Here is a 25,118-nt window from a genome sequence, read left to right as displayed (position 1 = left end):
TCAGCTTGTCAGCCTTTTTGTTCTATTTAGGCCTTCAACTGAGCAAGTGAGTCCCACCCACATGAGAGAGGGCAGTCTGCTTTACTCAGTCTACCTAGTCAAATGTTAATCTCATCCAAAAAACCCTCCCAGACACACTCAATAATGTTTGACCAAATGTCTGTGGCCCAGTCAAGTTGACACATGAAATTAACCATCACAGTAATTATTGTACCTAACAAGTTAACAGTTTCCTGACACGGTCCAGTACCCTGTGTATATTCAGATTTCCCCAAATATGACATACAGAATTGTTTCTTCAGACTAATATCCAATGAAAGACAAAGCATTCCATTCAGTTGTTTCCCATGACCCTTTGAGAAACCCGGCAGCCAGGGTCCATGACTCCTCTTGGCTTGGGTGAGGAGGGACTCTTTGGATGTGGAGTTGGGCTGCAGGTCTGAGAAGATAATTCTTCATTACTGAGAACAAGCACAAAGGAAGCATCGTCATGCCCCGAGCTCCATCTCTGGTCATTTATGGGCCCCAGCCATCAAGCACTTATGTCTCTAAGTGCTTTACATTGTTAATTAGATACACTCGGGAACCCCAGCAGGGGCGAATCATCGCTGCCAGGGTAACCTCCAGCAGCGCATGAGTGGCTGAGCTGCCCACTCAAGGTCACCAAGCAGGTCTGGGCCTGAGTGTGGACCTCTGCCCCAAGAACAGTGTTCTGGACTCCTCTCCAAGGCTAGAAGCCAAAGTCCAGCCAGACAGGGGCTGGGCACCAGCCAGGCCTGGCCCAGCATTCCCAGGCCCAGGATGATTAAGCCTTCTTTCCTGCAGGGAAAGTGGCAGGACAACAGCCCAGGGCACCCAGAGGCAAGCATAGGTTCCCAACAGGCAGGGCACTAAGCATTGTAAATCAGATCACATTTTAAATGCATTAGTGAGTTTGCTCAAACTCCAGGTAAGTGCTTTCCCAAAGTAAAAGATCCTTTCCTTATGTGGATAATTTGTCCCTGAACTATCAGGTTTCTGTGAACTGGGTTTTCTGAAAATGACCGTAGAAACACAGGAGTTAAAATGGCGGGTCACTGGGTTCCAGACTCTGCCTCACCACAGGTGGCTTGCCTGTACAAGCCTCACATATAAAATGGGGATGATGACAGTGTCTGCCTCAAAGGGCGGTTATGAGGATTATATGAGATAGTGCTCAACTCAGTGGCTGGCACATTACAAACAATAAATGTTGCCTAGCTTTCTTGTTATCATTTTGTTATTATCTATTGGCCAAACAGATAGATGATCACATGAACAAAACTGCACAGAATTTAGTTCAGGTCCCAGGTTTCCTATCGGTCACCCAGACTGTACTAAAACCTGGAAGACGTCCTCAGGGCATGATGACCACTAGTGTGGGTTGCTGGTGGGGCAGGGATGCAGAACAGGCTGGGGTGATTAAAGCCTGGGGAGTGTGTTTGGGCTGATCTATACATTGTCCAACACAGAGCTCCAGCAAACTCCCAAGCTTCATCCAGGACTGGACTGTCTCAGGCTAGCCCAGGACTGAGGCCTGGCCATGTTGCTTAGTCTCCCTTTCACCTTAGTTTTCTTCTCTGTCAAATGAGGGTGATAATGTCCACCTCCCAGCATGATAAGGCCAGAATGGGGTTCAGTGGAGAAGATGTTTTGCTCAGGGACTGGCATAGGTGGTCTGGAGTAGCCACTTGTCGTGCTAACTTAAGTCCTAAACACTCCTTGAGGGCATCTCCTAGAGGTGACAGCCACCCCCATGAGCCAGAATGCTGGTGTATCCGGGCTTCCACCACCAGGTCCAGGGCCCGTCCCCATATTCCAGCTCAGGAGTGGAGAATCTCTCTTGGAGCTCCCTCTTGCTGGGGCAAGTGGCCCTCTGGCTCCAGACGCGCCCGGCTGCCCAGGCCTCTCTGCGAACAGCAGTTTTGCATGCCCCTGCTTGCCATTCACAGCCAGCTGCCTCTGCTTCCCTTGCCACATTATTTTTCAAAGCGATGACCCAATGAAGCAATTACTGTTCCAATCGGGAGGAAGATCTCTCCAGTCTGCAGCCAAGCACGGCCTCTGCAGCATCTGTTACTCTCCTCATTTCTTCCTCCGCCTCGCCAGAGACCTTCTCTATGTTCGTGCCCACTGAGGGTCTCTAAAGGCTCCAACAGCAAGGCCAAGCCCCCCTCTGAGTGGACACTTTTCCTAAGAAAGGGGGCTCCACGTTATCCCAAGAGCCTTTGTGAAGAAGCCTTTGTTTGGTTCCACCCATGGTGTCTGGATTCTAGGAGATTTTTCCCCCTTGGAGAGCAAACAATTAAAATTGCACTTTGTTTATAGCTATGGTATGACTGCAGTCTAGAAAGTTTCATCGTGGAAGAGTAGTTCCACAACGCTTGGCCAGGCATTGGTGGTCTATGAAAAGACTGCTTGCTCCAAGGTGCCGTCAAGAAAAAATAATTGTGGAGCAGGAGGAAATAAGATGGGGATCCCAGAAGTTGTGTCTGCACGGATTCCACTTCCGCACAGTGTGTAGGCGCTGCCACTGAAGACGCATGGATCATCTCACCTGGTGCAGGTGGAGTCCCAGCCTGGAACTGTGGAGAGCGGGGCTGTCAGGCATCCCACCTGCAGGGGGGCTGTTAACTGCAGGGGTGGGACCTTGCGCTTGGAAACAGGCAGTGGGCTGGCAGGACGACTGATGCGTCACCTTCCTCCTGAGGCCTCTGCTCTCATCCCCACCTTCCCCCAGAAGCGTCCCTCCAAGGTGCTCAGCTGGCTCTGCCTCAAACAGCTGTTCCTGGACCCCCAGGCCCCCTGAGAAGTCTTCTCCAGGTAAAGGAACAGGGGACGACTGTGCCGGGTACTCTACTCTGTCCAGCTGCCACAGGAAGTTCCCGAAGGCTGTGTGTGCTGTGACCCTGCGAGCCTCAGCCATTTCTGTATGAATATGGACCAACCTAGGACTTGGGGCGGCAGGGCCCTTGCTTCAGCCTGGTTGGGGCTATGTGCAGATACTCTGCAGTCTCAGAAGAGGTTATCAATCTATGTGGCTACAGTTCTCTTTGCTGGGAAGGGGGACCGAGAGGAATATTTCCTGACACTGCAGAACCTCTCCCAGCTGCCCTGTCTGAGGCTACCCAGTTGCCCACCACGTGGGATGCAATGGGCACCGAGGACTACAGGCAAATCCCAAACACTGCAGTTAGGATACCCCCTTCTTGCAAAGGGCCCAGGCTCAGAGCTGCCAGGACAATGATGTATTTTTGAATACCAGTGCCCAGTGTCCCTGCAGGACGACTCAGAACTGCGCTCTCCCAAATCAGAAGCAACGGCAGTGCAACTGTCATCACGTTTTGTTATTCTCTGCCTGCATTTACATAGCGTTTCTGCAAAGTGCTTTATAATCATTTCATTAGTCATTCATTTGCTTAATTACATTGCCTTCAATTCAGTTAGAAATCCTGACTTTAAATTCAAGTTTCCACTACCACAAGTTTTAATTCAGAAAACTTTTTTTTTATTTTTAATAGGTGGAAACATTTCCAGATTTTTATGCCCCATCCCATAAGCAGTGACTGTTTCTGGAGTATAGAGGGAAAGGCATTTAGAAGTGGTGGCAGCGGTGGCCTGGTTTTCAGGTCTAATTTAGAATGAGAGGACCCTTGCCCACCATCTTGAAACAGGTTGAGCACTAACGTGGCAGCTGGACAGAGTGATTGTTAAAACAGACTCACAGGACCTCAAGTCATGATGCTTAAGAACCTGTGGTTTATTGCAGGACAAGGATACAATACAGCACTGGCACACAAAAGGAGATGTGTCCCTGCCAAAGGCTGCCTTGTGGTATCGCCCAGAGAGGCCAAGGTTGGGCTCCAGTTGTCCTCTCTGTGAAGGGTCATACTAGATACACTTCCTCTCTTGGACCAGGAATCTCCAACACGTGCATGGAACACCTTGAATTGGGAAGCCCGAAATGGAGTCTTGGCCAGGACTCCTTATCCCCTGCTGATCCCATAGACATATTTCTTGCTGCAGTACTGGCCTAACGGCAGAGCCTTTGGGGTCTCATTGAGACTAGGTGCAAATCATCAATCTCGCCGTTCTCAATAAACAATGCTGTCTACCCGGTATAAAGCTCCCTGAAACTCCTCAGACCCGTGGTTGCAAAGCAACACTATTTTTTTTTTGCGGTACGTGTTCCTCTCACTGTTGTGGCCTCTCCCGCTGCGGAGCACAGGCTCTGGACGCACAGGCCTCAACGGCCATGGCTCACGGGCCCAGCCGCTCCGTGGCATGTGAGATCTTCCCGGACCGGGGCACGAACCCGTGTCCCCTGCATCGGCAGGCGGACTCTCAACCACTGCGCCACCAGGAAGCCCAAAGCAACACTATTAATCAGTGAATTTCCCGCGCTGATCATGGGGGCAGCACTGTGCAGGTACATCTCTTCTTTCTGTAACACAGATCAGCCCAATACCAGGCCTGCTGGAATTAACCTTCCCAGTTCAGCTCAGGGAGTATGCGTTACCAAGAATGAAGAGGGAGTAGAACCCACCTGCTCTGCCAGCCTGGGGAATCCCCTGGCGGAAGCCACAGGGCTCAGCCTGCTGGTGGACAGGGCTCCCTGACCCTGACCATGGCCACAGCCCCTAGTGGCTGCAGGCCTCCAGCCTCTCTCCCCTCCCATCCATTCTCCATTGACCACCCAAGCCCCACTCTGGAGCATGCAGTTTTGGTCATGTCCTGACTCAAGTGACTCTCTTTCATAGAGCCCTTCCCGGCACCCCTTATTTAAAATTGCACCCCCTCCTCACACTCCCTATTCCATTTCCCTGCTATATTTCTCTTTTTCGTGTGTAACCCACATATCTTGCTTATTTTTGTCTTTCCCACTAGAGTGCAGGCGCCATGAAGCAGGGGTTTTGCATCTGGGTGTTCACTGCACCTCTGTGCTTAAGTCAGTGAGTGCCTGGCGTGTACTGTCTCTAACTTGATGCCTCACACCCACATTCGTTCCCCCTGGTTTTCAGAATCCTGGCCTGGGCCCTCTCTCGCTTGGCCCAGGCTGCCTTTTCGGTCTTCTCTCCCATAGCTTCCTCCATCCCACCCAACACATACCTGTCATGGGCATCAACCACTTCCTGGTCCTTTAACTCCTCCCACCTCACACATATTGTGCCCCTGCCTGGATTCCCACCTATTCTTCACCTTCCTGTCACCCCCAGTGCCACTGTCTCCAAGCCTGCCGGTTGAAACGGCACTTCCTCCCAGATGCCCATCCCTACCCTGATTCCCCCAGACCAAACCCACTGTCATAGCACCTTGTGCTCGCCCTGCAGCCCAGCCCTGCTCCTGTGGCCAAATGTTCTGTCTGTGACCACCCGCCTGCTGGACTGTGAAGCCTCCAGGGAAAGGTGAAGAGAATTTCTGTGGCTGCTGCCATGGCCACCACCATCAGGTGCCAGGTGTTGGGTGGAGGGCCTGACATGGATGATCTCGTTTGGTTTCCCAAACGCCCCATGAGGTAGGTATGTGACTATCCTCATTTTACGGAGGAGGAAACTGAGGCACAGAGATGCCAAGAACCTCACTGAGTGTCACACAGCTAGTAAGGGGTGGAGCTAAAAGTCAGATCCAGGTCTGACTCCAAAAACTTGTGATCTTGGGCTTCCATGGTGGCACAGTGGTTGAGAGTCTGCCTGCCGATGCAGGGGACGCAGGTTCGTGCCCCGGTACGGGAAGGTCCCACATGCCGCGGAGCGGCTGGGCCCGTGAGCCATGGCCGCTGAGCCTGCGCGTCCAGAGCCTGTGCTCCGCAGCGGGAGAGGCCACAACAGTGAGAGGCCCGCGTACCGCAAAAAAAAAAACCAAAAAAAAAACTTGTGCTCTTACCACTCCCATCCCATGCCTCCTCCCCCAGCTTGCTGATTTTTTATTTTAAAATTAAAAAAAATTTTGTTTTTAAATTTTACATTAAAAATTTTTTTATTTTATATTGGAATATAGTTGATTAACAATGTTGTGTTAGTTTCAGGTGTACAGCACAGTCATCCAGTTATACATATACGTGTATCTATTCTTTTTTCAAGTTCTTTTCCCATTTAGGTTATTCCAGAATATTGAGCAGAGTTCCCTGTGCTCTACAGTAGGTCCTTGTTGGTTGGTTATCTATTTTAAATATTTGCTGCTGTTTTTACTCACCATGATGTTGGGGGAAATATCACCTTTCCACACCTCTGGTTCCCCTTGATGGCTCCTGACTCCATGCCCCACCCCTTGCTGTGCCTGGTTGACAGGTTTGGGGAAGGAAGTGGGTGTGCCTGTCCTGCCCCTTTCCTTTGTCTTGGTCCTGGGAGCCAGGGGCCCCCAGACAGCCCGTACTCCTAACTGCTGTCAGTCCTGTGGTGTGTCCCCACCTGACGAGGTGGGAAAGCCTATGTATTTTTGAGGTCGAGTATCAGAGCTACATGCCCTCAGATACAATTCAACTGAGGAAATGAATTCCTCAATTCAGCCTGTTCAGAAATCAAGGCAGCCTTTTAGTCTCCCCCTCCCTTAATATCTTGTTTATCAGTTGGCTCAGATTCAGGTAGAGAAGGGGGTAGTTATTTACCAGGTCCCTGAATGGAACTGAGGTAGGAGAAGTGAGTGTGAGGAATGGAAGGCTTGGTGGGGGGCAAGGGGTGCTGGGCAGAGGAGGGCGGACCAGGCTCTTGGCACAGAATGGAGATGTTCTCCAGACATAAGGAGAGCCCTGGGACAAAGCGGAAGCTACAGTAACCGTGCGGGGGTGATGATCCTGGGCCCCAGGTGATCCCATGCTGGGGCTTAATGAGATCAGGGTTAAGGGAGAAGGTGGTCCTTTCAGTGCAGCTCCCAGCCCAGCATTCTGAAGATGACTTTGTGCCTCTCCCGTCGCCCTGGCCTCCATGTGGCTAGCATCCTTCTGGCCCACAGCCAGTCTGCAAAGAGTGTGTGGTCTTCGGGGTCAGCCGCAAGTTCTCCGGGCTTTCCTCTGTGCCCCGCGTTTGCTCCATGCTCAGGCCCAGCCTCGCTGTCTTCCAGTCAGCTCTCCCACGCTCAGCACTCCCGGCGGCTCCTGCCCGTGGGGCTGTTTGGAGCTCCCACGGCTGCGTCTCGCCTCACGGCCCCCTTGCCTCCCCTGAGAGCAGGGTCTCCAGCTCACCAGCCTGGCTGCAGTTGGCTGGATCGTCCTTGGTATGCTGTCACATGGAGCCCGGAACAGGCAGCCTGAGGTAAGGATGCTCCCCGCCCCGGGCATGGCTGCTCAGAGCTGAGCACTCAAGGGCTGCATGGCGTTCTCTCTGTCAACTTTAGCTTCTGAGGCGGTCTGCCCCTGGGGCTTGGCAGGTGGGAAAGTACAGAGGCTCAAGGTGTCCACGGCTCAGCCAGAGCCCTCAGCAGCCTCCCTCGTTCCCACTTTCCTCTAAATATCTCAGCCAACTTTTCGTGAGGCTTATTGTGTGCAAAGTGCCTTACACGCAGCACCTAATTCCATTCTCACAGCCTCTTTCCCCATTACAGCTGGGGCGGGAGAGGCCAGGTCTGAGGGCCCAGCAGGTGCTGCAGCTGATGCTCGTTTCTCTTTCTCCGCCCTTTCTCTACCAGGGCCCGTGCTTCTCCCACCAGGCCCTTCCACCTCCTATTGTGGTCAGATGTGCATGAGCCCTGGGAGGCCCGACTTGGAGCCCAGGTGTGCCTGCCTGTGGAAAGTTCTGTTCAGGACCGAGCTCACTAGGGTCTCTGTTCTTTTTCTGTGTGACGGATGTCTGCCCCTTGCTGGGTACATGATCCTTAAACTGTCACTCTGTACTTACCCCTGTAGCCCACTGAGCCGGGAGAGGAGACCAGGCAGTACTGGTCACGGCCCCTTGGGGCACCTGGTATCTATCAGGGCAAGACAGGAAATTCGTAACATTTCAGTAGCTTAGACCAATGATGTTATAAAGTTTATTTCTTGCTTACACCTAGTCCAGTAGGGCTGACCCTGGTCAGGCAGCTGATGCAGTGATTCAGGGACTCAGGCCCCCTCCATGTCGTGACTCTGCTGACTTCAGTGACCCACAGTCACTTAGGGGTTGTTTCCACTCCAGCCAGAATGGAAAGCAGCAGGGTGACTCTCCCGTGGAAGGTTTGTATTGGCCAGGCTTGCAAGGAGCACACATCACCTGTGCCCACATTCCATTGGTCAGGACTTATGGCCACAGGGGCAGCTGGGAAAGGCCTTCCGGCTGAAGGCCCAGGAGGAGACAAGCTTTGGTGAGCAGGCAGTGCTCTGCTATGAGGCCTGGCTTGGCCACATGGGGGCCGTCTGCAGCCTCAGAATCCTGGTGTGTCTCCTTGCTGCCCCCTGGGACATCTCTCAGGCCGGGTGAGCCCCTGGCTGAAAGCCCTTGTGCCTCTGCAGGATCAGGGGCGCTGAGTAGTGAAGGCTGGGCTCCTGCCCCGACTGATGTGCAGGTGCCCATGGGTGAGGCCTTGCACCTCTGGTGGGTCCAATATCTGTTGAGCCCAGCCTGCCTCTGGGAGTTGCCAGAGGAACAAGGAAAGGCACTCAGAGAAGATAAAGAGCTGAAGGGAGGAAGAGGCAGAAGGAAAAGGAGGTTGATCACAGCTGGACACACCCGACAAAAGGCTGTGGATGCCCAGCCCCGAGGATGCTGAGCTACCCAGCATGCACGGTTCATTAGGCCCTGCTCTGCCTTCCATGGCCAGGCCGTCCACCTTGACCCTTTGTCTGATCACTCTGCACTGTACACCCCTCCTCCCAGGGGATCTTAACACATTAGAGGCATTTGATCCAACACTGTTCCCCTCCAGTTAAAAATAAGGCTCATAAATTGAGGCCATGCCCTAGGGGACAGCAATGTTATAAGCTCATCACCTGATGATGATCAAACCTAGTTATAAAAATACACAGCACCTCCGCACCAGGGAGCAAGTGACCTACTTTATACCTCATGGACCGACACTAAGTTGGCAGGGGGAAGGTCCAGGCCCTTGTTCTGCCTTTAAATTCTTTTTTTATTTTATTATTTTGCGGTACGCGGGCCTCTCACTGATGCGGCCTCTCTCGTTGTGGAGCACAGGCTCCAGACGCGCAGGCTCAGCGGCCATGGCTCACGGGCCCAGCCGCTCCGCGGCATGTGGGATCTTCCCGGACCGGGGTATGAACTCGTGTCCCCTGCATCGGCAGGCGGACTCCCAACCACTGCGCCACCAGGGAAGCCCTGCCTTTAAATTCTTGACAACCGGTGTTCTGTGGCTGATTGCTCTTCTTAAAGCCGGAAGCCCCTAACTGGTGTGTTTTTCTTGGGCTAATGCTGCAGCTTGCTTGACTCTGGGGCCACGCAGCAAGGTGCTCTGGGACTCAGGTTTTCAGGGCACCTGACAGGGAGACTTCTTGGGTTTCTTCCTGTCTCCCCCATCCAAGGGTGTTGGTCCCTTAGAGCGAGGAGTGAGGCCTTCCCAGGTGTTTGGTCTCCCCGCTTCACTGTGCCTGTTGCCAGGTCCCTGCAGGATGGGAACCCCATGGTCCTTGCTGTCATTACTCTTGCGTCCGCAGTCAGCTCTGTGACCTCCCGCCTTGGAGCCTCCACTGGGTCCAGAGGCCGAGGACATAGAGGACCATCTGCTTGCTCTTCACCCATTCATTCAACAAGTGTTTACTGCGGGTGTTCTGTGACCCAGGCCTGGCGGGCAGCAGGGCACGCAGATATGAAACCTCTTGTGTGTAGCTCAACCTCCTGGGGCAGGTGGATGTCTACCTACCAATTTCCTGAGTGTGTGTCTCTCTCTATCTCTCTATATGTCCAAATCTCTCTGTCTATGCATATAAAAATTGCTAACGGTGGTAAATTCCAGGAAAGGGGGGGGCACTTCCATGGTATGGTGCTGGGAGGCTGCAGTGTGGACGTATGACCTGATCGTTGAAGTCAGGGAAGGCTCCCTGGAAGAAGTGACGAGGTTGCTGAGACTGAAGATGTGCAGATCAAGCCGGGTCAGGGAGGAGAATGTAGAATCAGGACATGAGGTGTGGAGCAGAGCGTGGGAGGTCAGCTGAGGAAGGCTCCCCGGGGCTGCCTAACCATAGCTGCATCCGGCTCCCACTGGGGGCACAAGGGCCGGTGGCCAGGGCTGTGTCTCCTGACCCTCCTCCTCTAATATCTGTGCCTTTAGCAGTCACACACCATGGCTGTGCAGCAGACCCTTGCTGGGTTGAATTCAAGAACAGTTCTTCATTTTTCTATTAACCCCCCTCAAGGTTTACGCAGTTTCTTTGAGGTCATAACATAGCCCAGAGTCACCTGTCTGGTCAGTGTTGGTGGTGGTGGAGGGGCAAATGCCCACACCTAACTCTGCCCCTCCCATGAGTTTCAAAGATACTCTCAATATTTATTTTTAAAGGGAAGACATTTGTTTTCCGGCAAAAAAAATCCAGGATGTTTGCTTGCTTGGGGAGTAGGGGCGCCATCATATTTGACCTGTTTAGAAGTTGGGCCTGAGAACTGAGAGATTGCTCCTTTCTGCCCGCTGCCCCTGGTTGATGTCGACTTCGTATACAGCAGTGTGCAGTCAGCTGACCCCGTTGTCCAGGCTGTGAGTGACCAGTGTGCTCCCTGTGGCTGGGTCTGACCTGATGAGGCTCCAGGGGGAGGCCAGCGGCTCACAGGTGCCGCCACCTGGGAGAACCCTTGGGGGGTGGCCCTGTATGTCGTGGGGAGGCGACAGCGCTAAGGTGAAGTTGGTCAAGGCAGCACGTGGGACCCATGTTTCCCTCTGGAGGACCAGCTCTCTGTGTGAGGTTCTGCTCCAGCACTCGTGCCTCCTCTGTTCCCACATCTTACCTCTGGCTCTAGTCCGTTCCGTGTTAGCCTGCAAGGGGCTCACTGGCAGTGCAGGCTCTAAGGGCTCCCATGGCCTCCTCACACCGGAGCTGGCCCTACACCTCTCTCCTCATTTCCAAGGCAGCTCCCAGTCCTGACTGTGGAAACACCCAACCTGCCACACTGGTCTCAGGGTGGCGGCCTCCCTGATGGGAGAGGCCATCCCACGTTCTCCCAGTCCAGGGCCCCTGGAAGACCTAGGATAGAGCTGGGAGGGGGTCTACAGATCTCTAAGGCCAGAACTTGGCATTAGTGGCGTGGCTATAGAGATCTTTATTGATGTAACTGTTACCTTTTGTGGGACAGTTAGAGTGTAATTAGGTAAATAAATGAACTGAACAGCACTGATTTTACCTTGTTATGTTTACACTTACCAAAGAGCTTCCCCTCATATTATGAGGGGTCATATTTGACACCTCAGGGCTGAGGGGTCAGAGGGCCACACAGAGCAGTCCTGGCCAGATGTGGAAGGCAAGCCTTGGGGACACCTGAAGCGAGAAGCAGGGACCCTGGGAGGCCCAAGCAGCCCCATCCTCAAAGACGGAACACAGGTGTGTCTCGGTGCTGAGCCCCGGCACTCCTTGCTGGAAGGGCCTCGGTACTGGGACTCTCCCATCCGTGTACTCAGAGTCGTCTGTGCTCCCGCTATCTAGCCTGCCCTGCCCGATGCATTATTAATAAAGCAGCCTTCATTTTCCAGTTTTGGGTAGCTAATTTGTTCCTACAGTCATGATTTCAAATATCACATGAATAATTTAGAGAATTGTTTTATTGTAGTTTGATAAGCCCGTTAGCTGTCACACATCTGAATAAATTAGCTTCACCATCTCATGGGGCGTGGAGAAGCGGTGTTGGCGATGAAGCGGGGCTCTAGCCCAGGCCAGCATAGCACTCAGATCTTGGCTTCAAGAGGTCAGGTCTGTCTCGGGGCTGAGGGTATATAATATGTCCTGTAATTTGTCATGGTGGAGCTTGGTTGATACTGAGAGTGGGTTGGTCACAAATGACAGTCTCCCTTGCCCAGATCTGGATTGGAGATACGCACAGCTGTTCAACAAGCCCTGGGTGGTACAGCTGAAGCCCCTCAACTCAGAAATGCAGACTAGGGTCCATGCTCTTCATGTGAAGCAGGGGACTCTGCCACGTGACAGTTTCAGAAAGCACCCCCGACCCCGCATCCATATACTCCCTTCAGGAAGGTGGAGCACAGATAGAAATTCACCTGATTTTTAATTTTGCTGTTGTTGGTGGTGGGATGCCCTGGGTCCATCCCTTATTAAGTGGGTTGTATTTGGGAATTTGCTTCCCTTCTTTGAGTCTTGTTTTCTTCATCTGTAAATTGGGTACAATATTCTTAGAATGCCTCACCCCACTGGGTTTTTGTGAGAGATGAAAATGAAGTAATGGACATGCAAAAACTTTGCAAACTTCAGAGTCCCGCAGGGCTATCCAGGTTACTCAGTGCCTGCCTCCTTCAGGACAAGCCTTATCTGTATCCCTCCTCAGTAGATACCCGAGAAAAGGCAAGTCTAGCCCTCTCCCCAACATCCATTCTGGTATTTGAGAACCTACCCAGTTCCCCTTTTATGCAGCCATCACTGGCCATGTGCCAGGACCTATCTCTGGACTCATTCCTTGTGCCCCTGGTATGTCATTCCCAGGAACAGCTTTGGTTAGGACAGGTGGTCACCTGTGCCAGGGGCAGCAAAGCTTCTGGCCCTGAGGATGGGGCTGTCTCTGCTGTTAACCATCTGACCGAGAAGCTATGTCGTTGAAGGCAGAAGAGTAAGGTGCCCTTAGGCCCCATCAGGGAGCAGCCTGAGCCTGGGAGACCAGGGAAAGGGGCAGGTGTGGCCTGGAGGCACGTCTGCTGTGCCTGGTGCAGTGCGGGCCATGGCATGTGTCAGCAGGCGCCTGCTGAAAGAATGACCAAGTCCCCTGATCCCACTTGGATAAAGTAGGCTGGGTCTCCATGTGGGTCCCAGCCAGAGCTCAGCTTGAGGGGGAGGTTGGGGAGCAGCTGGGCGGGGCCTGTGGAAGGTGGAAGTGAGGTGCTCAGCTGGGGTGACCAGGGCCGGTGAGGGGGAGGTCTGGGGCTCCCACAGGGGAGGGGAGGAAGGAGGCTGCAGAAGAGCAGCTGGGAAGGACTGGAGAGAGAACCAGGGGCCAGGGCTTCAGGGGCTATGGCCAAGGGCAGCGTGGCCTGGAGGGTAATGATGCAGGCTCTTGGTTCAGAACTAGGAACGGTCCTGGTGTCACTACTGGACAAGGACCGTGACCTCTTCAGACTTCGGTTTTCTCCTCTGTGAAGTGGAGGTGATAAATGCACTCATCTCTGGGTACCATGGTGTGGGTTCCATGAGATAATACTTTGAAAGCTCTTAGCACAGTGCCTGGCATACAGGGAGGGCTCAGTACGCATGAACTACCACCCCTACCGTCATCATTGTACCCATTACTATGGTCCTCACTGGTTTCTAGACACTTGTCAGTTGCCTCAAACCGCAGGGCCTTCCCTGGAGTCCCGGCCAGACCGGCATGAGGTGCAGGGGGAGGAGATGTGTATGCTGCCCCCCGTTTCACAGCTCCTTTGAGGCTATGCTGAGCATCTTTCTAGCACTGCCCACTACCCACTGCTTGGGAGTCCAGAACCTCCTCATTGGCTCCTCATTAGCTCCCTTAGCCTCTTTCTCTGGGTCAGACTCTTAGGCTCGGCTTAGATGCCCCCAGGGGTGCGTGGCGGAGGTGGGGGAGACTCTGCATCCTTAGGGACACGTGGTTAATTTAGTTGGAAGATTAAAGACATCAGCGTGCACAAGCTGGGGCTGGTGGAGGATATCCTGGGGGATCCTCTATTAGGGAGCCCCAGGACAGAGTGGGAAGATGCTACCTGCCTAGTAAGGAGGGGTCCGAGCACTACCTGAGGAAGGAATCCATGAGGCTGTGCAGGAAAGTGGGATGGCTTGGCTGAGATTCCAGAGGCAAGCAGGGCTGCAGAGCAAGCCGTTTGTCAGGATCTCCGCGACAAGTGTTTACAAGGAAAAATATTCGCATGTGTACATTTTTTCAGAATGATTAATATTCAAATTAGTGTTGGAGATTCAAATTGCTAAAGTGTAACTAGGCAGAAAACTTCTCTGACAGCTTGTAATTTTTGGTCCATTGCAGCGTTCCCCACTCCCCCCATACCCTCCTACCTAGTTCCCAGATATACCTCTGGGCTTCTACAGACTGGTCCTGGGATGGCAGCAGCTCCACGGAAATTCAATTCCTGCTTCTTACCGTGCTGTGGGTGCCTGACCTTCCAGGCCAAAACAGCAACTTCCCTGTGACCGGCCGGAGCCCTTGAGATGCTCACCTCCTGACATGTTCCCCCCTCTCGCTCTGGCATCCTCCTGCACACATCACATTCCAGAGGTGCCATTCTAAGGCACAGCTGTAAACATTCCACCCCCTGCTCTGACAGTGTCAGCATTACCCCAGTGTTTGCAGAACAATGTCTGAATGCTTTTTTCTGGAAGTCATCATCAGGACCCAAACTAGCTTTACAGCCCTCTAACTTCTGCTTCCCTCTGCTTCAGCCAAACGAGCACCTTCCCCATCCCCTCCCCTCCACCGCCTGCCCCCACCGCCCCCTGTCACCATTCCCTGGGCGCGAGTGCATTTCCTTTTCCGTGCTGTTGCTCAAGCGGTGACCTCAATGGGGGTATTTCACTGTACTACAGCATCTTGTTTCAAAGTTCTTTAGGGTCCACTTTCCCTTAACCAAATGTAATTCCACTTGCAGTTGAGAAAATGAAACTGGCAGAAGGTGGTAACAATAGTTACTTTTATTTCTCAGGTTTAGAGCAGGCTGTAAATATGCTTTCCAGTTTACAGATTGTTCTCAATACTCTAAGACACACATGGAGGAAGCAAGATCACTGCAGCATTGATTCATAACTTTTAATAGATCTTAGGCTCTACCTATGAGAGCTTTTGTCTGAGGATGACTCACTGAGCCTGTGCCCCATGAACCAGCCTCTGGCAGACTAGCTCTACCAGCCAATCACACGTTCCACCCTCTTGTAGTCCCTGCATCCTTATTCTTGGCTTGTTTTTCCTCTTACGTACTGAGTGTTCCCTGAGGGCAAGTATAGTGTCTTATGAAACTCCAGCACTTAGCATCTATCCACCTATCCATGCATGCATCCATCCATCCTTTTTTTTTTTAATCTATCCATCCATTCATCCATTAATCCAACCAATATTTATGGAGCACTTAATGAGTCTTAAGCCTTTTTCTAAGGGCTGGGAATAAAGCAGCTAACAGCCCAAATCCATTTCCTGACCTCTAAAAGCCCCTTGTCTAGTGGCCAAGGCAGAAGGGCAAGGAAACAATTATCACGCAGGGTGGTCAGGGGGCTTTGGGAGCCAGAGGAGGCACAGACCAGGTAGGGTGGGGAGGGAGCAAAGGGGAGGGGTCAGAGGAGCCTTCCAGAGTCAGTGACGTTTAGGCCACAAGAATGCGTGCTCCAGAGAGGGGTCTTTGGGGTCAGGTGGCCCTGGATTTAAGTCCCAGTTCTGCAAGCTGAGAGACTGTGGGCAAGTGAGGGCACCTCCCTGAGCCTCGGTCTCCTCATCTCTGAGATGGAGATAATAATATCTATCTCATCTGGTTATTGTGGGGAGTTAATGGATTTCTATGTAAAGTACTTAGCATAGTGTGTGGGGCGCTTGGTATGTGCTCAGATCTCTAGCTAGTAAAAGCTGAGACCTGCAGGCTGAGTAAGAAATAGACAAAGACAGTGTTCTAAGCAGTGGGGCTGTCCACAAGTGGAATCCAGAGGCAGGAGAACCCATGAAACTTCTCTCTCTGGTGCCCTGTCCTGCCTCTGGGAGTGGGGGGAGGGCTGGTGAGGAGGAGGAGGGAGATGGGTCCAGCCGGGTGGAATGAGTGCAGGGGTGGCCCTGGTAGCTGCTGGGGCAGAGTGGGCAAGGTCTCAGGAGGGAAATGCCTGGATCAGCCAGTAGGGGGTGCCGTTTCAGAGAGCTGGAGTGGGTGTTCTCAAGTGGTGGCTTAGCCCCTGGGTGTCACTGGAGATGGGTAGGGAGCCAAGACCGGGCCACATGTGCATCTGTCTGGCATTCAGCGGGAGGTCCCCAGACCTCTGTTGTTGTCTCCAAGATCTGCACCCGGCCACTGGCTTCAGACTGGAAGAGCGGGTGCCCCTCTCACAGATGTGACCAGGTTGAAAGCATCCAAATCCTCTTCCTCTCCAACATCCTCTCCAACCCATCCCCAGCTAGAGGACCCAGCCTTTGTATGGTGAGCCTCACAGGCAACTTTCTACTGGGAAGGCCAGAGAACCATGAGTTGGAAGCAGAAAGACTGATGTAAGAAGCAGGAGGGACAGAAGACACCAGGGGGCTTACAGACTCTGGGTGGGAGAGTTCTTAAGGGTGAGTACAGCTTCAGGTGGGTGGCATGCTAACAGACTGGAAGGTGGAGAAAAAAGATTTTAAGAGTTTTTATTATGCTTTATGAAGGAGTCTCTCTTTGGAGATAAAGTTTTAGCTTGCTTTGCAATTATATTTAATTTTTGGACTGGTAAGTTTTTGAAAGTGAGTTTATACCCAGACTTGCCCATGAGGTGGGCCAACTCTGCATGGCTTACATACCAGGGCACTCAGCCTGAGGTTGGACCCATCCATGGTCACATATGTGTTGAGCCAATGATCACATCTGGGCATCCCAAACAGGACCATTTCCCTTAGATCATGCTGGACTGTGGGTGAAATTCCATTTACCATATTCCCAACCATAGCCCAAGAAGTCTGGAAATAAATGAAAAATAATTTGGGGGTATACTACTATATGGACATTTAAAAAGTTACCTTAAAGAGTGCCTAAGTCAAGAAGAAAATCCAGAACAAAAATCAGAATAATTAAAAAAAAGTACAAAATATCAAGTCATATGGGATGTTGCCAGAACAGTTCATTTAGAAAAACTATATTTTTCTAAATCCCTATATCTCTAGGAAAGATAAAAAACAGAACAAAACAAAAAATCATACACTCAGAGAACTGAGTCCCTACATTGAAGCTCTTAGACACGTAAGAAAGAGGCTAAGAAAATTAGGAAAGCAAGAAATAATAAAGCTGCATAAACAAGACAGAAAAAATGAGTATTGATGGATAAAACCAATAATTATGGCTTTGAAAAAATCCACAAAGCCGTTAGTCCAACGGATCAAAGAAAGAACAAATGTAGAAGCAAATAGAACCAGAAGTGAAACATGAGATGCAACCAGTAATATAAAAGAGATTTGTAAGATTTGGGGAGATATTGATTTCATTTATATGAATAAATATGCAGATATGAAGGTGCATCTGCAGAAAAAGTCCAAGATATGGCACCTAATGCCATGAGCACACTTGCAAAGAAAATGTATCTTCTTGCTTTGTCACTGAGATCTGTTATGGGTTGAATTGTGTCACCCCAAAAGATAGGCTGAGGTCCTAATCCCTGGTGCCTATGAATGTGACCTTATTTGAAGACGGAGCCTTTGCAGATACAATCGAGTTAAGATGAGATCATTAGGGCGGTCCCAATTCAATCTGACTGATAGCCGTATGACACGAGGGGAAAATTTGGACACACACAGAGAGAACACTGTATGATGACAGGGGCAGAGACTGGAGTAATGCAACTGTAGCCAAAGGACACCAAGGGTTGACAGCCACCATCAAAAGCTAGGAAGAGGCAAGGAAAAGTTTTACCCAGAGTCTCAGAGGAGCATGACCTTGCTGATACCTTGCTTTCCGACTTCTGGCCTCCAGAACTGTGAGGGAATACATTTCTGTTGTTTTAAGCCGCTCAGTTTGTGGAATGTGGTTACAGCAGCCCTAAGAACCTGATACAGGTTCCCTCCATTTGTCAGCCATTGGACCACATATGTCACGTTTTTCACGCCTATAATTTCCCTATTAATCTTCTTGATCTGTCACTCAGAAGGTAGAATGTACAGTCGGGGCATTTGTGTCCATCTTTCTTGCATCTACTTTGTGGCCATGGGTGTTCGAGCCGCATGTTTGTCTTGGGCTGCCATTGTTGATTCATTAAAAAAAAAAAAATCTATTCTATTGTACCTTTGCATATCTCATAATACGCTTTGCTACAATCTACTTTAACAGTTATAATGCAACTCTTGCTTCTTTCTTTATTTTTTGCATATTAGGGCAATGTTTCAGCTTTTATTTACTTAGGGTTAGGGTTTGTTAAGGTTTTTCTTTGGGTTTCTTTAGGCAGATCTACGTGTTTATTTTGTTTCAGAGTTCATTCATGAAGTTTTTTCACGGATTACTTATCATGCAGGTATTATATGCAGGTACAGGACTGGCACTGGGGACACAGAGATACCCTGCAACCCTGGCTTTGCCCTCCCAGACCTCAGAGTCCAAGGAAGTTCTGCCCGTGGCAGCTCTTCTTTTAGTAGGGAGATCAGCTCATCTGCATGTCAGGTTAGCACTGACAGAGATGGAATGCTCTGTCACTGCCAGTAAAGAGAGAGTGGACAGTGGAGAAAAGCAGGAGGAAAAGACAGGAGGGCAGGAGACAGGGAGAGAAAAGGGAGGGCTTGGGGTTCTAAGGATATTTAGAGAAGTGTTATTTTCTTGTAACCAGAGACTTAACAGGTGGTATCCCTGGTCCTGTTCTGTGGAGATGTAATTCGGGCCGAGGTGGCACTAGTGCTGTGGCGATCTCACATAGCTCCTCTTGGCCATCTCTAGCACCAAGTCCCTTCCCATCTGACCCACTGTCTCTGCCGTGGGGGGCCTGAGAGCAGCTCAGGTTGTTCTCTGTTCTCAGCTCCTGAGTGAGCCGGATCCCCAAACCCTCTGCTGTCATCGTGATCGGAAATTCCCTGGAAAATTGGGCTCCTCTAGAGCAAGGCACCTGATTTTCATCTTGAGGCAGTGCCTCCTCTTCTGTTGTCTCTCGTGCTCCCGACTTTAAGCAGCTGTGGCCTCTAACGAGAGAGGGCATCAAATCTCACCATCCTTAGAGACCATCCAGTTTAACTGGCTCCCAGGACAGATGAAGAAACTGACCCAGTGTGATGGCCTGCAGCGAGCTGGTGGCAGGTGGCCTGACTTGCAGGCAGAGCTCCCTTGGCCCTCTGGTTGGGCATCGGTACTGGTCACCCAACCCTCTCTCCCCGAAAGGGACAGCCTGGTCTGAAAGCAGCCAGTTTCCTGGCTGGCTGGTCTGGCTGAGCTGATCCTGGCAGCCAGCACCGGGAGCCTGGACAGAAGGGCCCTCTTCCAAGCACCAAACTCCGCACGTTCTCACCTCACTTTGATTTCCAACTCCCGTCCAGCCACATCCATCACCCCTACAGCTTCCACCCTGGAGCCTTTACCATTTTAGAGGCCTTTGCTGAAATATGCTCTATTAATAGAAGCCATGGGTCCAAGTCTTCACCTGACCTTCTCTGGACTGGGGCTTCTAACCGAGCCAAATTTATTTATCCAGATCTTCATTGGCCATGAGGAAGTGACCCTAAAAGCCCATAAACCAAGTGGTATGGGAAAGGGGTGAGCAGCTTGGAAATAAATCACCAACCCTGGGGACTCTATGCCCTGACTCAGGCCCAAGGACTCAGTGTGACTCCCCTGGCCCAGTCTTAGGGGCCTGGCCTGGCCAGCTCACTGTAGAGGGTCGTGGGGGACCATGCTCTGGGTAGGTTCTAGAAACAGCACTGTGTGTGTGAGTGGACCCGCAGTATCAGAAAACACTGGCCAAGCAGCAGCCTCCACCATATGAAACATAGTCTTGCCCTAGGGCCTGGGCACCTACCCCAGCCCACCTCCTGAGCGGTGGACAGCAAAGCTTGGCCACCCATGCAGCATCTCACTGAAGACTCACAGCCACCTTGCAAGCCAGATATTATTTTTATTCCCTTTCCCAAGGTCTCAGAACCAGAGAGTGGCAGAACTGGGGTTTGTACCCAGGAGTCTTTTACTTCAGAGTCTGTGCTTTTATGTATCCACTGCCCTCCACCCCATAACTGGGGTGAGCCTGGCTGGAAGGGAGACCAAGTCTTCCATCCTTTCTGGACCTTACATTCTTTGAGTCCCTGCTTTACACCGGCCACACTACTCAGGGAGAAGAAGATGTCCATCAAGCTCCCTGGCTCTTGAGGTCAGTACCCTGGTGAGTCAAAGGCCAGGAGGCCAGAGGTGGGAGCTAGCTCCCCTGCAAATCTCCCATATTCCATCAGCACTTGAACCCCAGTCCCTGCCGTCCTCAGAGACCAAAGAGGTGTCCCAAGGGTCAGAAGGGGGATTAGCTCATTTCTGGTCTGGCCCCCCAAGTGTCCTTTTACACACAGTCCCAGAGGGCAGAGTTGGTTGTGTGGCTTTCCCGGCCCCTCTGTGAACCTCCTTCCCGAGCTCAGCCCACTGGACTATGGCCTAGGACTCTGGCCAAAGATCATCCCAAATAGCGACTGCCATCCCACTGCCATCCCAGACACTGAAGGGTGGCTTTGGGATACACCCAGGATCTCCATTGTTATTATGTTTTTGTTTTTTAGCTGACAAACACCCATGTAAGTTTCCCTTCTCTGAATTGCTGGCACTGATCAGGGCCAGAGGGGCGCAGAAACCACAATGCAAGTTAAATATTTTCTCAGATAATTCACACTCGGGGAGAAGCTGCCTGAGATAGCTCCGAACTTTGGGAAAACTCTGGAAAGTTGGAAACCTCATAGGGAGTGAAAAGGAATTCCTGGGATGCCTGTGTCAGTTTATTAATCTTCATTATTCCAATCTGACATCTCTGGATCTCCCAAAGAACAAAAATACAATAAACGTGGACTTTGGTTTTTTGGGCTTCCCTCATAAAACTGTTCATCGTGGGTGGGAAACCCAAGGGGCTGGGACTCTCAGATGCACGGAGTATCTGCCTCAGTGTGTCCCTAAGAGACCTCTAATCTGTAAATGCTGGGGAGGTGAGAGGTGGATCTGGAGGAGGCTGATGGTTGGTCCCTGAGCTATCCAGGGAAGGTCACCCAAGAAATCTTGGAGCCACATCAGAGGGGTAAGGTCCCACCTCCGCTGCTATGCTCCCTGAGCAGACTCACACATCTGCAGTCTCCACGCCAGCAGGACTCCGGAATGTTTGCAGGCTTAGAAGTAGTCACAACGCGCTAAAAATGCAGTGACAACAGCTGTCTTTGGGGAATATTTTTAAGGGTAGTAGGATCTGAGGGTCATTAGTGCCAGAAATGCGGGTCTCGTCTTATTCTTAAAAACAAAGTGTCACATCACCAGATGCTCCAGCCCACACCTCAAGGCCACGTCATCAAATAAGCACAGCCCTGGTGTCTCCTGAGTGCTGGGGTCATGGTCAGAGGTCATCCTCATGGGTGTCCACATTGGATTCCTAGTCTTCATGGTTCCAACTTGGACAGAGAGTCTGGTGTGAGGAGGCAGGGCTCCCAACTCAGCTGCTTCTCCTTCTACATTTCACATGAGGCCCACGCCAGGGAAGGGCGATGTTTGGGGCCCTTTGGGCATGAAGGTCACACCTGGCAAAGGGAGCCCCACGTGGAGCAGGCATGGCTGACCCCTCTGGCCAGTGTCCGATGCCCAGGCTGCAAGGGACCCGAGCTCCATCGGCACCCAGAGATGCCAGTGTTCCTGGCTCCGGAGGAGGAACAGACCCCTGGTTGTACTGTTGCACAGGGATAAGCTTGAAGTTCGGGGATTTCAGAGGAAAGGCCCCCTGACTTGTGGTCAGAACTGTTGCTCAGATGACTTTTTCCTCTAGATCAGCGCTGTCCTATACAAATATAATGCAAGCCATATAGGTAATTAAAAATTTTCTAGTAGCCACATTAAAGAATTAGAATGGAACAGATAACATTAATTTGAGTACTAAATTTTATTTAACCCAATCTATCCAGAATGCTGTCATTTCAATGTGTAATTAATGTACAAAACTGTTAATGAGACCGTTGACATTCTTTTGTACAAAGCCTTTGAAATCTGCCACGTACTTCATATTCACACATATCCATTTGGACGAGCCACATTTAAAGTGCTCAGTAGTCGCATGTGGCCAGTGGTTACCATACTGGGCAGTGTAGCTCTAGAGCCTGTTCTCAGGGGGCATGTGGAAGGGCCAGTGTGTGGGGAGGTGGGATAGTCTCTGGCCCTGAAGGAGCTGATAGCCATTCATGGTTGTTTTTTTCCCAGGGGATCCAGGACAGCTGGGGGTGATGGGGTCAGTCCTTAGGGCTTGGCAAACGCTCTTCCCTCTCCACATGGCCAGTGGCCCAGGTCCTTGGGGCGCCCTGTGGTTCATCACAGAGGCTGGAAAGAGTGCAGAGGCAAACTTCCTCGGGGTGTGGGCCCTGTGAGCAGACAGCTTCCCTCGCCCCCTATTTCCTCCCCTATTATACGGTTTCTCTGTGAGATAGGGAGCAAGGTCATCCACCCTTCAACAAATATTTCAAAGCACTGACTACTGCAAGACTGTACTCTAGGATCTGGGAACAAATAGAGCAGTAAAAAAAAATAGAGGAAACTCCTGCTTTCATGGAGCTTTTTAGTTGGAAGAGGTGTGTGGAGAGGTAGACAATAAACAAATATATATCAGTAGTGATAAATATTGTTTTAGTCTGTTTGAATTGCTGTAACAAAATACCATCTACTGGGTGGTTTATAAAAAAGAGACATTTATTTCTCACAGTTCTGGAGGCTGAGAAGTCCAAGATCAAGGTGTCAGGTGACTCAGTGTCTGATGAGGACCTTTTCCTTCATGACCTAGTTATGTCCTAAAGGCCCCACCTTCCAGCACCATCACATTGGGGGTTAGGTTTCAACCTATTAATTTGTTGGGAGGCAAAAAATTCAGTCCTTAGTGAATGTTAAGAAGTAAAATAAAGTAGGAAAAAAGATAAAGTAAAATAAAGTAGGAAAAGAGAGTACTGGGAGGGGATGTCCACACCTATCTGTGGAGGAGTCTGAGATAGCTATGGTGATGACACTACACAGAGACTGGAGGAAAGCAGGAGGAGTGAGGTCAGAGCATGGGGCGGGGCCCACATCGTGTGGGCCTTATAGGCCTTTGTAAGGTTGTCAGCTTTTACCCTGGGTCAGAATAAAGGCCACTGCAGGGTTTGGGGCAGAGAGGTGACATCATCTGACTTCCATTCTACCAGGCTGTTGGATTAGTTGTCTGTTGCTGCTGTAACAAATTACCACAATTTGGAGGCTTAAAGACCACAAATTTTTTTATTGAAGTATAGTTAATTTACAATGCTGTGTTAATTTCTTCTGAAGCAAAGTGATTCAGTTGTACACACATATATATTCTTTTTTAAAATATTCTTTTCCATTATGGTTTATGATAGGGTACTGAATACAGTTCTCTGTGCTCTACAGTAGGACCTTGTTTTGTGTCCATCCTATGTGCAGTAGCTGACACCAGCTAACCCCAGCCTCCCACTCCATCCCTCCCCCAGCCCCTTCCCCACTCCAGCAACCACAGCCTGTCCTCTATGTCCCTGAGTCTGTCTCTGCTTCATAGATAGGTTCGTTTGTGTCATATTTGAGATTCCACATGTAAGTGATATCATATGGTATTTGTCTTTCTCTTTCTGACTTACTTCACTTAGTATGATAATCTCTAGTCGCATCCATGTTGCTGCAAATGGCATTATTTCATTCTTTTTTATGGCTAAGTAGTATTCCATTGTGTATATGTACCATACCTTCCCTTTTTTTAATGATACACTTGCTTTAGTAGTAAACTAAAATCAATATATATTTTTATGACTTTTTTGAAGTTTATTTTTTTTATACAGCAGGTTCTTATTAGTTATCCATTTTATAAGTATTAGTGTATCTATGTCAATCCCAATCTCCCAATTCATCACACGCCCCCCTCACCCCCGCCACTTTCCCCCTTTGGTGTCCATACTTTTGTTCTCTGCGTCTGTGTCTCAATTTCTGCCCTGAAAACCGGTTCATCTGTACCATTTTTCTAGGTTCCACATATATGCGTTAATATATGATATGTGTTTTTCTCTTTCTCACTTACTTCACTCTATAACAGTCTCTAGATCCATCCACATCTCTACAAATGACCCAATTTCGTTCCTTTTTATGGCTGAGTAATATTCCATTGTATATATGTATCACATCTTCTTTATCCATTCATCTGTTGATAGACATTTAGGTTGTTTCCCCATCTTGGCTATTGTGAATAGTGCTGCTATGAGCATAGGGGTGCATGTTTCTTTTTGGATTAGAGTTTTGTCTGGATATATGTCCAGGAGTGGGATTGCTGGATCATATTGTAATTCTATTTTTAGTTTTCTGTGGAACCTACATACTGTTTTCCATAGTGGCCGTACCAACTTACATTCCCACCAACCATGTAGGAGTGTTTCCTTTTCTCCACATCCTCTCCAGCATTTGGTATTTGTAGAGTTTTTAAGGATGGCCATTCTGACCAGTGTGAGGTGGTACCTCACTGCAGTTTTGATTTGCATTTCTCTAGCAATTAGTGATGTTGAGCATCTTTTTATGTGCCTATTGGCCGTTTGTATTTCTTCTTTGAAGAAATGTCTATTTAGGTCTTCTGTCCTTTTTTGGGTTTGGGTTTTTTTTTTTTGTTGTTGTTGTTGATTTGTATGAGCTGTTTGTATATTTTGGAAATTAACCCCTTGTCAGTCACATCATTTGCAAATATTTTCTCCCATTCTGTTGGTTGTCTTTTCATTTTGCTATGGTTTCCTTTGCTGTGCAAAATCTTGTAAGTTTGATTAGGTCCCATTTGTTTAGTTTTGTTTTTATTTCTATTGCCTTGGGAGACTGACCTAAGAAAACATTGGTCAGAGAATGTTTTACCTATGATCTCTTCTAGGACTTTTATGATGTCATGTCTTACGTTTAAGTCATTTATTTTCGTGTATGGTGAGAGGGTGTGTTCTAACTTCATTGATTTACATGTGGCTGTCCAACTTTCCCAACACCCCTTGCTGAAGAGACTGTCTTATTCCCATTGTATATTCTTGCCTCCTTTGTTGAAGATTAATTGACCGTAGGTGTGTGGGTTTACTGCTGGGATCTCTATTCTGGTCCATTGATCCATATGTTTATTTTTGTGTCAGTACCATGCTGTTTTTTTTTTTTTTTTTTTT

Source organism: Neophocaena asiaeorientalis, unplaced genomic scaffold (genome assembly GCF_003031525.2).
Source record: "Neophocaena asiaeorientalis asiaeorientalis breed wild unplaced genomic scaffold, Neophocaena_asiaeorientalis_V1.1 scaffold235, whole genome shotgun sequence".
Classification (NCBI taxonomy): Eukaryota; Metazoa; Chordata; class Mammalia; order Artiodactyla; family Phocoenidae; genus Neophocaena; species Neophocaena asiaeorientalis.
This window is presented reverse-complemented; position numbering follows the sequence as displayed.